Below are 19357 nucleotides of genomic sequence, written 5' to 3' on the forward strand. Positions count from 1 at the left end.
TTAAAAATGTGTATAATTAAAAAATATAAAAAAGTTTAAAAAATGAAATTTAAATTTCCAATTCGAAAACGTGTCTTTTATAGTTATTTTCGAGTATAATGTATACTTGAAGTAAATGTATACTTACAGTTACATGAACTTATGGCTATACCTTGTCACACAATGTTTTGTTGTTGAATATATTTTTTACAAAAATAATTATATTCGTATATGTAAACGTGGATGAATACCACGATCAGACATCTAATAACAGCCACTAAGAGTTATACTTTCTAGAGAAACACTGTGTTTCCTCATTGCAAATCAGTGATTTCGAGCAATAAGAAGTAAGTAAGGAAACTTATTAATAAATTAGATGAGAAGCAATAATATCATTAATGGTTCAACTAATAGCTTCTTTAAAGGAAGGTTAGTTTGAGAGAGTTTTGATACAAACATTTTTATACATTTATGTACATACTTTATGCAGTATTATTCACTTGGAAAAACGATCATAAGGCGTGGAATCGTAGGTTTAATTAAATTGCTATTAAACAGGTATGGAACAGAAAATTTAAAAATTTTAAACGGAACTAAACATTTGGTCTAGATTTAAGTGTGGTTTTTTTTTGTAATCTTTATTAATTCTTTAAATGTATCACTTTAAGTACATATGTCTAGGGGAAAAACAATTAGGATACAAATTCGTTTTATAGTTTATGTGATATTCTTCAGAATAGAATAGAACTATAAGGCTCTTCCATTGCTCACTGACGCTCTCCAAATTCAAGAACTGCTTTAGCAGTTCTTTGGGTGGGTTCTTGAGAACTTCTTTCGCAGTTTCTCGCTTAACTCGCTAACTTCTCTGCTATAATTTTCATTCTAAAATTACGGTAAATTAACCGGAAGAAGTCTGTCCCTCCAATTAATTACGACCAAATTTACGGTAAAGGACAGTATTTACCTTTACGGTTTTGAAACCGTTTGCAACTGTATTGATTTAGAAACCATTAATACAAAACTATGCGGTTTTTTAACCATTTATAGCTACTATTAAACTACATTATTAAAAATTCCTATTCGAATTACAGTAAAAAGCTATTGTCACTGTTAACCACAAAATCCATTTTTAACGGAAAATGTTACGAAACAAAAAATCTAATATACCGTCATTTTTACTGAAATACTTACCGCAAAATCACTGAACCACTCTAATTAAACAAGTATTACAGTAAAATTTACAGTATAATATTTATAACATTTTATGGTAAAAATGTATTTTACGGTTCCATGGATTTTACGGATGATGCACCTAAAGTACCGATATTTTATAAAAGCAGTCTGATTCGGAATTTTTTACAGTGTTCACATTTACTAAATTATAAGTATAGTCCTTACTTATTTTTTTTAATGTTTTTGCTTTGAACAGTTACATTTCCTCTTAGTTGTGTTATTGTTCTTCGGATAAGTTTAATGACCCAAAAAATATCGTCGGCATCAAAATGGAATTCATCTACTTAAAAAACCTTAGAAAAAGAATTTTTCAAGAAAGGAGTAGCTGAACTGGAGCTGTACAATTAAGTAGAAATTTTATGAATGAAAAAAATATTGCTTACGAAAACAGGTGTTTGCTTCTTAAAAGCGAGCCATGCTTCAATAGACTTAACGTTGTACCATCAAATATTAGCTTTTAAATTTTTTCTGTACCAAATGGATTTTACGGATAATGCACACAAAGTACTGGTACTTTATACCGTAATTTGATTCGGAATTTTTTACAGTGTAGTATTTAGTAGACAAATTCACGTTGAAATATTAACTATTTAAATTTCTTTGAGATAATTCTTGAATTTTTAACCTCTACCTTTAACCTTTAACCTACGTACACATTTCAAAATTTCAATATTCAGGCGTAAAACAGCGGGTACACAACAGAGATAGGAAACTGATTAGAAAACTTCATATTTCTACAGGAATGCTTGATATGAAAAAATTTCAGAACACTAAAATGAATTCACGCTATCCTATTCTAATTCAAATTTATATTAAAATTAAGCAAATCAACTTAATTTTAAAAGTTATCTTATTCAGAGAAGTATTTCATCCCTATGTTCTATAAATATAATTATCGTTCTAGATATAGTAGTATAGAAATAAACAAATATAATAACGATATCAAATTGCAACCGTAAGATTCAAGTCTAATGTATCAGCTAGCCATTTCTTTTAAGTGTTGCTAGAGGGCACAGAGGCCCGTTGGGGCAGAAGAAACTTCTAATATTGCGTCATGATGACGTCAGAGGGAATCGCATTTAATTATTATAAATCATGCTTTTAATCTAACATTTCAGTCTAAACTATAGTTCAGTTTGTTTCAGATCTGCGCAGCCCTCCCGAGAAATATCTAAATGGAAATGGGTTGCGCTAAATCTGAACTAGCTTTGTTGCCAACGTGGAAAAGAAATTTCATCGCTTTTTGAACAATATAAGTAGTAGTGTCTTATATCATATAGAATGTGAAAAAGCTTATTTTTTACAGAGCTGGTCACTTTTAACCTATCAATTTAGCCTAACTTACAATCTTTTCCTAGCCCATGCGGTAAATATCGAACTAGAAATGTGCTACGCTGAAATTTGAATTTACTTGTGACTGCTTCCTCTTTTGATTTTTCAGGGAAACAAATTTCATCGTTTCCTTTAATTACACGCGCCTTAGTGTTTAATATATAAATAGAATAGTACGAGGTTTAGAAAAATTAAAGGTTTTAAAAAGAACTATACCTTTTCCTCAGTTCATCACAATTTTATCCGGTTTTTTATAAACATACTTACGTATTAGTATTTATTATAATATAAATAGAATAGAATGAGTTTTAAAAATTTAAAGGTACTAAAAAACTGTACTTTTGGCTTAATTTCGGGTGTGTGCGTCTTTTTTTCAAATATATTAATGGAATTTTAACTTTATGTCTCAATTTGTTTCATTTGCATTAATGAAGACAAAAACAATCAAGGCGTATTTCAGATTATGTAATATTTCTTAGAATAGAAAAGAAGAGATGAAAATGTGGTAACAAAATTGAAAATAATAAACAGAATTTTCTAGAGAATTGAATGTGATTTTTCCGAATTCATTTAAAAATGTTTCAATTTACAACCAATAAGTTATTAGGACTCCTTTTATGTCCTTTCTTTTATGATATTTTTAGCAAATTTAGTTAGAACAGAGTAATTAAATGTTTACAAAATAATTACTACATGCAAACTTTTTTAACTTGTCAAAATATGAATAAATTGTTAAGAAGTATACTTTTGTAAAAGAATATTTAAAGAATAATTTATAAATTATTTCAAAATAACTCTTTATAAATAAATACCTGAAAATTACTTTAAAATGGTTATTCGAAAATAAAAATTTAAAATAAAACAATGTTTGAAAGACATTCAAAAATAAACAAATAACAGTACGTTTGCGTATATTTCTAGAATTTTCAAATAGAATACAATAATTGAATGTTCTAAAAATATTTACCATTAGACACATATAAAATTTTTAACTCTTCAAAATATACATAAATTATTGGGGAGTGATTTTCGAAAAGAATACTTAAAGAGTAATGTGAAAATTATTTCAAAATTATTCTTTATAAATAATTACCTGAAAATTATTTCAAAATAGTTATTCGTAAATAAATATTTAAAATTAAACGATATTTGCGTTTTACGAATATATCTAGAACTTTCAAAAATATACAATTATTCCACGTCATAATATTTGTAAATCTCTAAAACTATCATGTAAATTTTTCAAATACAAAATTCTAAATGATAAATTCATAATCAAGAAATTTAAAATCGAATTAAATCGAGTTAACTGACCTTCATAAATTATATACATAGCGTAAAATTCAGAACATCATCTCAGCCTTCTTCTCATAGTGTCATACCAACACGCCATTTCAAATCTGAATACTATTTCAACAAAAACAATATAGCGGGGATTTTTTTTACTTAATGTTTAAAAAAGAACAAAGGAGACGATATTTAAGAATATTCAAATTATGGTTATAATCAGACAATAAGGATCGCTGATCTAAATCACAATGCGATTCTTTTTTGGCAAACAATGATGGTCAGAGTTTCGAACGGTAGCTTCAGGAAATTTCAGGCACGGAAGTTAACTTATGGACTGGGAAAAAGAAGATATCAGAAAACATATGGAAATACTTATTGCAACAGTAATCCTAAGGATTTCTATTAACAAATATAATTAAAAAAAATTTTTAGTTTTCAGTTAAAACGTTCCGTAATTTTTCCATTTATAGATTTTAAAAATATTTAGATGTCTTTAGGTTTTCAAAATATTTAACTCTTTTTACAATGCATGATCCATTAGTGCAAGTGGAATGCCTGCAAGTGACGTAGAGTGAATATTTCGTTCCTGGTTGGCTGTTGAAACATGGCATTTGTTTACATTAGCAACTGTTCTTCCGTTCTATTTCACGTGAGCCAAGCCACTTAAGTATCAATTCTCTTAAGTGACTCAATATATATTTTTCCCCAAATATTTCAATTATTTAACTATATATTTCTTACTTTACACAAAAACAGGCACGAAGCCATGTAAAACATGAACAAACTAATAATGCATCGAAGTTACCAGGTACACAAAACAAAAATATGTCACGGTTGCAATAAAATATATAAACAAATAATAAATCTAAGTTAAGTAAAAGAAGTAGACCAGACAGAATTATACTTCTATAAATTTGATGTGTGATACGGAGCTGATTTTAGTCAGCTTAACGTTAATTAATATTCTAATTAATGTGTAGAAGCTTAGCTAAATTTTAACACGCGATTTTGGCTATAAATGAGCAACGGTGGATCAGTGAGTATGGTGAACCGGGTTTGATCCGAATACGAAATCCGCACCCAGCTTGCACCGACCACAGTGATGATGTAAAAGAAAACTAACCTCATTGGTAGACGGATCATGGGTTAGAGTCCCCTTGCCGCCTGGCTTACGGTGGGATGTTTCCGTTGTTTTTCCTCTCCATGTAACGCAAATGCGGATTAATTCCATCAAAAAGTTCTCCACGAAGGCAAATTTCTCCCAATACTTGATCCAGGAGTTCCTTTTTCTTCTGGATTGGGTTCAAAACCTCAAGACTGCAGGATTAAACATTAGTTGACACAAACCCAAAATTGAGTCGACTGTTCATCGACGGTTATAAAAGAAAATATCATCATGTGTCGGTAGAGCCTTATCCCCCTTGTAAACTGGCTGTTCAGGCGACTTTCAACAGCTACTTTTATTTATCTTAATTATCACAGTTTTCTGTTAATATTATATTTTCTTATTATCATTGTCTAAAATTTTATTTTAATAAGCTCAGACATAACTACAGTAATCCAATGATTTTGGCGAAAAAATTGGTGAATTTGACAAATAATTCGCCAAATCATTAAATTAATTTTAAAAAAAGCAATTTATTCTCCAATTTCGATGCATTGTTTGGAAATATTTACTGTAAAACATAAATTCTGATAATTTAAATAAATAAAAGTAGCTTGCAAGAACAGTCTGTACATTAAGGGGAGGGGTTTGTAACAGCACAAAATGACATTGTGAATCAATCTCAATCACTATCATGTACCGTCACTCTATGTTTCCACACGAAGCTGAGAAACACCCTTCTTAGATTGTCATCTCGATCAAAACCCAAATTAAAAAATTCGAATATATTCATTTGATATATAAAAACATATTGTTGTTTGGTTGAATAACACAGAGGCCAATGCCGGCAAATAAAGTATTTATTAAAAACATAATATGCGGAAACAATATTTTGCACACACAGTGCTATACATCTGAATCAGCCAACAAGCAGTTAGCTTCTTCATCCAATATATATCGATTTCCCCTATCGGGAAGTCGTTGTATTACATTACGCAACTCGCGCAACTTACTTGAGAGGGAGAGGAAAAATGAGATTTTATTTGCATATCAACAACACACATAAATTTTTTAAAAAAAGGGCATAAAGTCATGATCGAGTGAGATCATGTCAGATGCTTACTAGAAATTTTGACCAAAATCGATCAAATTATGAAAAAAAGACTTTGAAAAGCTTCTGTTTAAGCAGATTGGACTATTAAATTTTTATTTACAAAGAGAATTTGAAGTTAAGTTTAAGATATGAAGCACATTCAGCCGTTCTCCTCCAATTAAAAATTATGTATTTTCCAAAAAATAAATTTGTAGAAAAATTTCAAAACAATCATCTAGTTTTCGCCAAAACCAGCGATAAAAATTCATTTGTTTCGAGTGTAATTCAATACTAGTCGCCTTTGTTTTATTCAATAGCAATCCTCTTATTCCATGCTACTCACCTTTCAAAATTATCTTGTTCAACATATAAATTTTAATGGGTTTTCTCGAATGCGCAGCACAATTGTATTAAAATATTCTCTTATCAACTCCTCTTCTAATTTTAGCACTGCTTCCACACACACACATTTCGAATCGTATCTTGAGTAGTGTTTTATATATATGACTGTGTTATTTGAAAAAGGCAAGCTCAGTCACCAATAATCGGCAAGACTATATGAGGCATAATTTCTGTTTAAAATCTCTACAGCCATTTTGAAAAGAATAAAAAATATAACTTCGCAGTTTTTTTTATAAAAATACAAAATTATTCTAAATAAATTCCTAAAGTATAACTAACTATTCAACGCTTCTTAAACTACCCCTTACGGTAGCATAATAAAATTAATCTAAATAAATACTTAAAGTCTAACTAATTTCTTAACGCTTCTTAAATTATTACTTAAGATAACGTAACAAAACAAACAACAATTATAGTATTGCCAATAGATAAAAAAATAGTCCCACATAAGAGAAATATGTATAGAGATTATTCAGAATTTTTTTTTAGTTTCATTTAGAGTTATTTTTAGTATTATTTAGTCTAATATTTATAAAGACTTGAGCATTGTTAAAATGTTGTAATAATCTATTTCATTCAAAAATAACATTCAATTATATTGTCATACAATCTAACATCATAAATAAAATAATGAACGATATTTTTCAATTTTTAATTTGATGTTTCATTTTTTAATTTCATTCCTATTTGGGGAAATATACTTTTTTTTACTTTTTTAACACAAATGAAGTTTCCAAAGGGCAAAAATAATCTTAGTATTGCATTGCTTTTTAAGCTATTTTGTTAAAAATTGATATGTAGCAAAATTATATTCCAAATCAGATATATAAAAATGTTCACTTACTCGATAAATAATTGCTATATCCATTGCCACTAAGTGACTCTTTGCATTTTTTAGCTTTATGAATTCTTCCTTTCTATGATCAGTAAGAATAAAAATTTCTCTCTTCTATCTTACTTGCCTTGACCAGACAAATTAATGATCATTTACATATCACATATAAAAAGTTTTTATTCAATTTAACAATAACTTGTTTCTTCTTTCCTCCTTCAAGATTTAACAGACTCACTCGCCTTGTTGCGCAAATTATCTCTGTCATAAACCACCCCACCATAACATTTAGAAAAACTTTAAGAATACCTGGACATGAACTTTGACTTGAAATAATCGTGATTGAAGTTTCACTTAAAAGAAATCGTCCTTTCTTGAATATTTATCATTGAATCAATGATAGTAAATATTTACCTAATATTTTTCATTAACTATTTCGGAGGGTAATTTTTATTAATAGATTGCAAAAAGGCGAAGGTACACTGAGAGAAGAAGTATGATGAAAACTGCGAAAATATGGTATAGTTTACCACGTTTCTGGCTCTACGGAAACACCAAAAAACTCAGTAACTTTTACCGAAGCATTTTGGTAATGATTTTAGTAAAATTAACAATAAAATATGGTTTTATTATATGTGATAAAATTAGATAAATGTGGTAAAATTTGGTAATTTTATCTTGATACTTTAGAGTATGGCATAAAAGCCCTTTATTCGGTTAAATTTACTTTTAAGTTTTGTATTTTTTTATTAATGTGTGGTAATAAAAACTATTATTTTAAAAACCAGAATTAATTCCATATGAACGTAAAAATTACCAAATAAATGGTTGAAATACCGTATATTTTGGATTTATTAACCAGAATTATGTTATTGTTTTTGTACCAGAATTACCATTAACATACAGTACTGTAATTTCCTCAGAACTTTCTTCTCTTTGTATTTTCAAATCGAAGTGGGTTGCGATTATGGGGACCGGTGATTTCGTTGGGCCAGCTCCATTATTTTTTTGATTGATAGCGACTATAGCAGAGACTACCATCTGACAAATTAGTATGCTTGATGAAGTTTGAAAATTGACATATGTCATGAGTTAGTTCACGTTTAACCAAAGTTTCTATACAAAAAAATTATAAGTTTCATACTTTTTTTAAACTTTTTCATTATAATCTAATTTAACAAGAACCGGTACTTAACAAAGAAAGCAAAAATACAATTAAATTCACTTTTAACGAGCACTAATTTAACAAGATCATATATTTAACGAAAAAAAACAGAGAATCTTAATTGGTGCAACGTTAAGTATATTTTATTTTATAACCGTCGTTGAACAGCCGACCCCAATTTTACGGCTACCATTGTTTAACACCGTAGCCTTGTAGTTTCGAACCTAATCAAGAAGACAAGGGAACTCCTGGATCAAGTATTGGGAGAAGTTTGACTTTGTGGAGGACTTTTTTGTGGTTTCCCGCATTTGCGTCATACGGAGAGTCATACCGACTGGGAAATCATGAAAACCTCCCACGGATAGCCTGATGGTAAGAGGATTCTAACTCATGATCCGTCTACCACTAAGGATATGTGGTCGGTGCCAGCACGTGTAGTCGGTGCGGAATTCGTAACTGTAAGTCTATTGAAGCATCGCTCGCTTTTAAGATGCGAACACCGGTTTTAGCGAGCAATATTTTTGTCATTCAATTGTATCTGATTTATTAAAAACATATCAAGGTCAAATTAAATCTATAGTTAGATAAAGATTTTATTTATTTCATCGATATTGACACTGTACATATAATGTGTTTCAAAGTATTTTCTTTTGTCTGTGTTGGTTTTTATTCAAGATTTCATACTTAATAATCATGCTCATGTCTTAAACATTTACTGAAAGTTTTAAACAGTTAAATGTCGTGTATTAAACTGATATTACATTATAAAAGTAGTTACTGATCTATTCATAAAAGCTTTTGACTTAATAGTGGATGATTGGAGACCAATAAAAAAATACATTTTATACATANATAAGGTATTTATTTTTTTTTCTAGTAGAGGATAGTCTACTTTACTTGTCTGTCAATTAATACTAATAATATATTGAAATTTTTGTCAGTTAAAAATAGTTAAGGAAAAAATTTTACAATTGACCCCCCTCTCCCCTACATATCATTAAGAATCTGGAAAGAACTTCCTAAAAGAGCTAAAATGAGTGGCACTTCAAGATTTCTTGCAATATATAAATATATAAATGAAAAGAACATTTCTAAAAATATTTTAAAGTGTTTCTTATTTGTTTGCGATTTTGAAAGACGACAAAGAGATTTATGACAATCACGATTTTTTTCATTGCAGACATTCATAAGTGGCCATTTTTCACGCCAATAATTCTCTGCATAATCTATGTTGAATTCTTGATAAACGTGATCAAATAAGTAAAATCTTGACCTAATATTTCATCGAGTTCAAGGTTTCGAAAAGTATATTAAAAAAAATGTAAAGCCCATCCCGTCTGAGGAGGTTGTATCTACCTCCTGTGGTTAGTAATTGTTAATATATCTAAATATGTAAAGATATATATATCAAAATTTGACATGTTTCTCTTTCTTTAAACAATTAATTAAGCCTTAATGGAAATTTTAAAGTGTGCAGTAACCAATTTTTCTCCACTCATTTGAATATATTTTCATGAAGGAATAAATTCATGCATGTGAATAAACTTTAAAATATTTTAAACATTATTTTTTCAAACCAGTGGATGAAAATTTAAGGCAATTATCTAGAATAGTGGTTCCCAAATTATATATCACGGAACTATAGGGTTCCGTGAAAGTGTCACTGGGTTCTAAGAGTTAGGAATTTTTTTAACCAGTTATGATTTTAAAAATTTCTTGTTAAACTTGCATCAAATTTGTTATCTATTATTTTTAGAATATTTCAATTATTTGAAGGAAATTATTTAATTGAAATTCTTGCAAAAAAGGAATAGCTAAATTAAAAACATTTTTTTTCTTATAACAAATACTGAAATACAATGAAAAAGATATGACTTTATGAACAATTGTATTCGCATCGAATAGAACTAACCAACTTCAAGTATATTTCTTCGTTAATCTTTCTTCACGTTTATTTTCGCCCTGTTTCGTTTTTATCTCAACGAAAACCATATTTCAAACCATTCATCTCATCAAATTAAGAACAAGACAAGAAAATCAAATTACGGACGAGACAAAGAAAAGGAAATTAAGGACTAGAAAAGAAAATCAAGTAAATGACTAGACAAGAAAATCAAGTAAATGACTAGACAAGAAAATCAAATTAAGTACTAGACAAGAAAATAAAATTAAGGACTAGACAATCAAATTAAGAAGTAGACACGATGGCACTTCAGACCTGTGACTTCAACTGTCTGACATAAAATCCAATTTTAAGTATATTATAAAACGATATGATGTAAACTTTTCTTCTCCATTCATTCACTGAATGTTTTCGAAATAATTAATAAAATTTCAATCATTGAATATTTTTTAAATGATTGATAGTTTTTCATTGATTTATTTATACGATCATAATTGCTAATGAAATTTATTAACATAGTCTCGGAGGTTTCGCATGAAGAAGGTTGATCATTAAGAGTTACATAGTCGGGAAAAAAATTAGGAATTGCAATTCTTGTATATCAGCTAACTGCCAAGCTTTTTATGCAAGAATTTTTTTCTAGTGCTAAAGAAAGAAAGCAGAAATGTTTATAACGACAAAGCTTTTTTTTAAAAAAATTCGACAGCTTTTAAAAGCATCACCTTTTACAGATCGGGACTTCCACGTTAGCTCCTGCGTTTGAATTATTTCTCTTGCAAAAGTGTTAAAGTTTACAGCTTTGGTTCTTATCTATATTTAAATCTAAATTGGCAATATTCATAAAGTTTGTCCATTTTGTCAAAACGTCAGAGTATTCTATACTAATTAGACTTGATGTAGTATGTAGTAATTTACTAATTTAATATTTTACTAAAATATTTATGTCATACTTTACTTACATTTATCATACATTTATAGATACACATTACATAAATAACATAATACATAAATTAAGGTTTTAACTTTATTTAAGAAATGAAACAATGAATCTTAATATTACTATGAATATATTGAGGACATGATAAATAAATTTTACTTATTTATTTATGTTACCTAACAAATAATGCGTGCCAAACAGAGTATCGATTAGTATCAACTTGAATATGTTAAATAGGTTTTATTAAAATATATTATCTTACAAATAAGGCGTACCAGATACAGTATCGACATAGATTCAACCTGACTATATTAAATAAGTTTTATCAAATTGTATTGTTTTACAAATAATGCGTTCCTAATAGATTATCGACATAGCATTCACGTGACTAAATTAAATAAGTTTTAATTCACTATATTATTTTACAAATAATGCTTAGCAGATAGAGTATCCACTTAGCATCAAACTAAATATGTTAAATAAGGTTTTATTGAATTAGATTATCTAACAAAAAATTCGTTCCTTGATAGAACATCGACATAGATTCAACCTGGATATATTAAATAAGTTTTAATTAATTGCATTATCTTACAAATAATCCGCTCCTGATAGAGTATCGACATAGCATTAACGTGAATGCATTAAATAAGTTTTAATTAACTATATTATTTTACAAATAACGCTTCGCAGATAGAGTATCAAGTTAGCATTAACCTGAATATGTTAAATGAGTTTTATTGAATTAAGATTATCTTACAAAAAATGCGTTCCTTGATAGAGTATCGACATAGATTCAACCTGAATATATTGAATAAGTTTCAATTAATTGCATTATCTTACAAATAATCCGTACCTAATAGAGTATCGACATAGCATCAACATGAATACATTGAATAACTTTTATTTAATTAAATTATTTTACAAATAATGCTTAGCAGACAGAGTATCAACTTAGCATCAAACTAAATATGTTAAATAGGTTTTATTGAATTAGATTATCTTACAAAAAATGCGTTCCTTGATAGAGTATCGACATAGATTCAACCTGAATATATTGAATAAGTTTCAATTAATTGCATTAACTCTAAAATGATGTGGGTAACAAATAGCATAGACATAGCGTAAACGTAAATTTTATATTTAAATAAATTTTGCTTAAATAATAATATAAATAAATAATATTATAAATAAATAATATTTAATTCTATATATATTTCATTATATTATGTTAGAAATAATGCGTACCAGATAGAGTATCGACTCAGCATCAACCTGAATATGTTAAATAAGTTTTATTTAATTATACAACAAATAATACTCACCAGATCTAGAATCAGCATATCGTCAACGAGAGTATGTTTAATAAATTTCATAATTATGTTTTCTAACAAATAATATGAACCAGATAGAGTATTTAACTATATTTTATAAATTACATTACTTGCATTACATCAATGCACATGACACTTCTAATCATCACATCCTTTCTCATGAAAATTCAAATTCTGATCTAACACACATTTAGTCGTTAAATTCAGTAGCTTCAGGAACAATTCAAATAATTTGTTTGACATTCGTGAAAAAGTTATTTCCTTAAGCGATGTGTGATCAAAAAATAATAAAAACATGAGTTATACTCGTGATANATTATATATATATATATATATATGGAGGATTATATATATATATATAATCCTCCCCAAAACTACACCATTGTGATAATAAGGACTATAATTTTGAAAACCAAAATTTCTATTAAACCGTTACCCTATGAACGGGATAATAACCAAGAGAATGGTTTATATACCATACCTTTTTGATTTTATTAACCAGAAATATGCAGTTTTTTTATTTTAAGTGACATTACCATAAAGTACGATTATGTTACCAGAATTGTTTTCTTCAGAACCAGAATTGTTTCAAAAGACATGATTTTTTAACTGGTTAAAAGTCCTGATGGTCTTTAAAACAGCTTCTTGGATAGCCACAATCAAAAAAATTTTATTTCAATAGTTTGTCATGAAAGCTGTTGAACATTTAGAATCCTTAATATTATATGTTACTTTTTGTGCAATATCGATAGATCAATATAATCGAGGCAATAAAAATTTTATGCGCAGTTATAAAATGAGTTTTTCCACTCAAAAATTAAATTAATCATACTTTATTTTTTTATTGTTTGATTTAATAACTATTGAATTGTAAGGCAGTAAAAGAACACATTTTTAAGCATGGTACGTTTAAAAATATTTTTATCTATTCGACAAAAATTGTATTTTTTTTTTCCTATTCGATCAAAATTTTATTTTTTTTTTCTTTCTATAAAACAAAAATAGTATTATTTTCCTTCAGTCAAAATTTGTGTTTTTTTTTTCTTAACAAAACTGTCTACAATTTTTAAGCAAAAATTGTAGACTATTCGAGTAAGCCATGTATTTCTAACCTCCATTTGCAGTGACCCAAACTCAATGAAATCTTAACTACTAGCGATTCTATGATCAGTTTTTAAACTAAAACTGTTTATAAAATGCTAATTATATCGCATAAAATATAATGAAAGAAGACGTTTTGATTAGGATTATTAAAGAGAGTTATTTATAGAACAGAATTTTGTGAATAATAATAGTAATCATAAGATGAGTAAAATAAATAAACTGAATAAGAATGATAAAATTCAAAAGCGGAATCTTAATAATAAAAGGATTTATAATTTTAATATTTATAACCAAATTGACTGTCTAAATAATTTTAATAAGGACTATCAAAATAAAAATATAAATTTCTAAGCAAAACCTACATTTTCCTGATACATTGCGCGTAAAACATTTTTTTAAAAGAAAAACATAATTTTTATTTTTTAAAAAGGCTTAACGACCCGTTTTCAAAGACCTTATAACTCAAGATTGGGTCGGAACCAACAGTTTGGCGATCCCTCAATTAAACTCTGTAGATGAAAACGCTTGACAAGTATTTATAATTTAGATTAAAGTTGTACTAAATTGAATCTCTTTCGTTCTTTACATAATAAAATTATGTTCGAAAAAGATGCCCCTAAGTGTCTTAGTCTGTCTAAGCCTGTAAACACGTCTTTGTTATGTCTTGCTGATATGTTTTCATGTACTCTTTTGATAATTAATAAACAATTATCATACAGTTTCTTGAACACTTCCTTAAAAACAAGTTTGTTTATTCTGGATAGAATCTATGATGTGTCGTAACGAATGCATATTTTTTGTCTGGTGTTATAAATAAAATGCGCCTCGTTCTTTAAGGAGCGAAAACAAAACTATTTTTCTTCAAAATAATCCTGAAAAAAGTTTAAGAAATGAATTACATTAGTTGCAATAAATTATTTGGATGATAAAAGTAAATTTGAACATATTTTCAACAAAAGAAAAAATTTCAATATTATTTTAACCCAATACCCAAATGGGAAAAAATGATTTTTTTTTCATATTTATTAATTTAAATTCGAAACATTTACATAAGTTTAAAAATATAATTTTAAAAGCTTAGCAAAATTAAAAAACTGTAAACAAATTTTTTAAATTTTAAATTAAATCAATTTTGAAAATGTTTCGACATCTTTTTTTAGGGAAGGGGAGAATTTTTTAACTCATGGTTTCTAAAATTTAATTATATAAAATTTAATTATATAAAATTTAATTATAAATTTAATTATATATATTAGAAAAAATAAACAAGAAAATAAATGAGTCGGCCCTATTGCTNAAAACTATAAACAAATTTTTTAAATTAAATCAATTTTGAAAATGTTTCGACATCTTTTTTTAGGGGAGGGGAGAATTTTTAAACCCATGGTTTCTAAAATTTAATTATATGAAATTTAATTATATAAAATTTAATTATAAATTTAATTATATATATTAGAAAAAATAAACAAGAAAATAAATGAGTCGGCCCTATTGCTTGACCCAAACACGTTTGTGAATTTTTTTACTCTTCAAAAAGACTATTTTAAAAAATAAAAAAAATATGCATCGCACAGTAACTGCATATTAAAAAAAAAATATATAGAAAACTGCTTAAATGATAACCTTCTTTAGATTAGCTTTAATTTCCATAGATGGCGCCATCACATTCTTTTTCAAATTTTAAATGCTAAATGGTATCAATCAAAACTTCTTTTCTTCATTAACATTAACTTCATATTAAAAAGGGCATTACTGGCAAAAATTTCAATTGAAAATTTCAGTTTTCATCTCTGAAATGAATTATAAACAGTATGTCAACTGCACTTAGAAAATGTCATTAATAAATCTAATTTTAAACATTAGTTAAAACAATAAAATAACAAAGAAAAAAATTACAGCGAAAATCCAGATTACATTTCTAAATCTGAGAAATTCAAATGAAACATTTCCCGTACAGTATTTTAGACGGAGATTTTTATGCTAAAATGTAAAATTTATGCTAAAATGTAAAATCTACGATAGAAGTTTTTTATTTTTAAGTACCTTTTTTGTTATTAAAATTAAAACTCTTAGTTGTAACTTATTTGCTACTATTAGAATATATATATATATACCATTTTAAATTAATTATTATTAATTTAAATTAATTATTATTAATTTTATCCATTTAATAATCAATAATTTATATAAATTGTTTTTATTTTATTTATTTAGTTAGTTTGTTATTGATTTATTTGAGAATTTTGGTTTTCAGCAGTGAAGAATCTACTTTATTCCATTACCTAAAAAAGTATACATTTAGAAAAATTTTAGGGCATGAAATTTTTGTTTGTAGGTGAACTACTAATATTATATTGTAATGATATTTAGTATTCTAAATATTATACTGCAATTCTGAAAAAAATTTTTCCTAATTTTTCTATTGCTAAAATTACCTTAAACATTCCATTTTGACTACATTTAGAAACATTTAATAACACATGGGGTTTCGCATTTATGCTAAACTATCATTTATAGTATTTATACTAAACAATACTAATAATGAGGTAAACAGCAATCCATCTATCACAATATAAGACAAAAATTGAACTTTTCTCCCAAGTTCAAATAAATTATTGAAACATGCATAAGTAGATAAACAGACATTGCTTGTCAAAGCAATAAATAGATGATTGCTTTTAATGTCCATTCTTTAGAAATATTAACTTTTTTATTTAATAAAAAACATTCAATTGGTAGGCTCAATGTTTGATCGCAGCCTTCAATTTCGAAAGACCTTTTATAACATCGTGCATTAATGTTTTGATAATTAGTACTCAAAATAGTATACATCTCGCACTGAGCTTGAATGATGAGTTAAAAAGGTGTCAATTTAAATAGACAAACATCTAAGGTCACATTTGAAGAAAAGAGTGGCTTATAATTATTGACAAGGGTAAAATTGGGCGTCATCGTAATCAAAAAGAATACCGGGAAAAACATCAAGATTTTCTTTTTCAGGAAATACAATAAGTCAAGGTATGTGATAGTTGCCTTTCTGACCCCGAAGGGATTTACATCCATAATTATTATTGACTTGCATAGCTAGTTTTTTTTTTCCTATCTCAAGTAAACTGAGATTGCTATTTGAGCAGCTCGTAAATTTTTTGATCTTAAATGAAAGTCAATCAAAAAATTTATACTTGTAAACCTAATTTTATAATTGTAGAAAATTAAAAAATTATTTTTCTGTTCATAAAGTATCAATTTTAATGCATAAATGTATAATGAATCATGCATTAGAAATTTCGGAAACGGTTAGTCATTTCTCACTTTAACGCATTGGAGTTGATTTTCGAAAATTTTATAAATTTTTTAACCTTTAATGTAATTCAATCGAATACAGTATTTTTTAAATCTTGTAAAGCTGCAAAAATGACACAAAAGTCTTAAATCGTTTAGTTAATCCTAAAATTTTACAAATGAATTATGAATTTTACATCCATAATTATTATTGACTTGAAAAGCTAGTTTTTTTTTCTATCTTAAATATACCGAGATTGCTATTTGCGCAACTCGTAAATTTTTTAATCTTAAATGAAAATCAATCAAAAAATTTATATTTGTAAACCTTATGAAATTGTAGAAATTGCAGAAAATTATAAAATTGTTTTTCTATTCATAAGTATCAATTTTAATTCATTAGAGATTTTGGAAACGTTTGGCTATTTCTAACTTGGGGTTGGTTTTCGAAAATGGTATAAATTTTTTAACCTTTAATGTAATTTAATCGAATGCAGTATTTTTTAAGCCTTGTAAAGCTACAAAAATGACAGAAAAGTCTTGAATTGTTTTATTTAATCCTGAATATTAATTGCGATTCATTAAAAATAACTACATAATGAACAATGCGTTAAATTATAAAATTAGTCATTCATGAATATCAATTAGCAATAATCCATTAGTATTTACTCATATATGTAACATGCCTTAGCAAAAACGAAAGAGATTGGTCTTTTTTAATTTTAACACAATATGTGGTTTTTAGCAAATCTTATAAATTTTTAACTCTTTAATTAAAGTCAATCGAAAAATGCGTTTTTGTAATCCTGTAAAAATAACAGGTAATAGTATAAAAATAGTAAATTTTGTAATACTACAAAAATGAAAGCTATAAAAATGGCAGAAAATTCTTAGATTGTTTATTTAATTGAATCAATCAAATAATTGAATAGTCGATAAAATAACGTATTTTTGAATCCTATAAAAATGGAAGAGATCAATTTTTGCAAATCTTAAACATTTTTTTAAACCTTTAATAAAAGTCAATCGAAAAATTATATTTTGCAATATTTGTTAACTTGTGAAATATAATAAAAATCTTAATTTATTCCTTAACAAAAGTTTTTGTATAAATAATAATTGAATAGAGATTAATACCATGTTAAAGAAATAATATTTATATATTCATAAAATAATTTTATTGTATAAATAATAAATGTATGGCGAATGTTACTATCTAGTCCTAAATTTCAATTGTGATTCATTATTAATAGCTGCATAATGAACTAAGTATTTAATTATAAAATAGTTCATCTATTCATCAGTATCAATTATCAACAAACAATTAATAATTACTGCAATATGAAACATGCCTTTGCAAAAACGAAAGAGTTAGATCTTTTCTACCTTTTGCACAAATAAATTGATTTTCGCAAATTTTTTACATACCTTTAATGAAAGTCCATCGAAAAACGAATTTTTTTTAATCCTTGTAAAAGTATAAATTGTAGAATACAATAAAAATCTTAATTTATTCCTTGATAAAACATTTTGCATAAATAATAATTGAATAGATAGTAATACAAATATTATAATAATTTTTATTTATTCATAAGTTAATTTTGTTGTACAAATAATAAATGTATGGCAACGGATATTTTAGAAATAAAGGAAGAAAGTGATTATTTATTTTTATCAATTATTTTTAAACTTCAATACTCTGAGATTGTTTCTCACAAATCTTAAAGTTTATTGAATTCTTTTAATTTTATTTGAAACGAAAAATGGAAAAATATAAAAGAATAATTTATTCAGAAGTGTCCCTTTTAATGCTTAAATAGTCGTTAGTTCTCCATCTACTCGTATGTTATCAATAGTAAAAAAGTTTGAATGTTTTGTTTTTTTATTTCTTTGGTTTTGCATATCCAGAACCTTTTCCGGAATCTATGATTGAATAGTTCGTGTAATCCTTGTGAATGACATAAAAATAAATAAAAATTCTTCATTCATTCTTTGTATTAACGCATAAATAATATCTATGTCAAATGCCATGCACAAGCAATAATAAAATAGTTCTTTATTTTTTTTAACTTGAATTGGTTTTCACAAATTTCATTATTTATTTTTTAAGTCCTAATTTATTTTAGATCCATTTAGAAAAATTTTAAACTATTGTATATGGTTTTGAGAAATAGTCTTGCTAGTACACTCTTTAAATATTTTTTTTCATGGTTACGGTGATTTTTAGAAGACTTGGGTTTCCTTTGTTTTAGTTGGTTGGATAAAATGTTTGCGACTTCATGAATTTCAAATGAATGACTTCTTTTTTAAGAATTTTTATAAGTTACAACCTTGACACGTATGACTGCTTAAGAAATTCGAATAAAAAA

The 19357-nt window shown here is 26.7% G+C and overlaps 1 protein-coding gene across 4 annotated transcripts in view; it reads right to left on the bottom strand.

Moving 5' to 3' along the window:
- LOC107441687 (very long chain fatty acid elongase 7) overlaps positions 1 to 19357 on the bottom strand; it is a 120096-nt gene that overhangs the window by 32990 nt on the left and 67749 nt on the right. The window contains exon 1 of one of the 4 annotated variants that reach the window (XM_043048018.2): positions 12594 to 12783. The exons of 1 other annotated variant lie outside the window; for it this stretch is intronic. The gene's annotated coding sequence lies outside the window, so the exon portion shown is untranslated. Of the gene's footprint in view, positions 1 to 127; positions 317 to 7278; positions 7406 to 12593; positions 12784 to 19357 lie in introns of those variants that run through there. 2 more of the 4 variants (XM_043048017.2, XM_043048015.2) reach the window with 2 other exon arrangements.

The sequence above is a fragment of the Parasteatoda tepidariorum genome, chromosome 4 (genome assembly GCF_043381705.1).
Source record: "Parasteatoda tepidariorum isolate YZ-2023 chromosome 4, CAS_Ptep_4.0, whole genome shotgun sequence".
NCBI classification, from domain to species: Eukaryota; Metazoa; Arthropoda; class Arachnida; order Araneae; family Theridiidae; genus Parasteatoda; species Parasteatoda tepidariorum.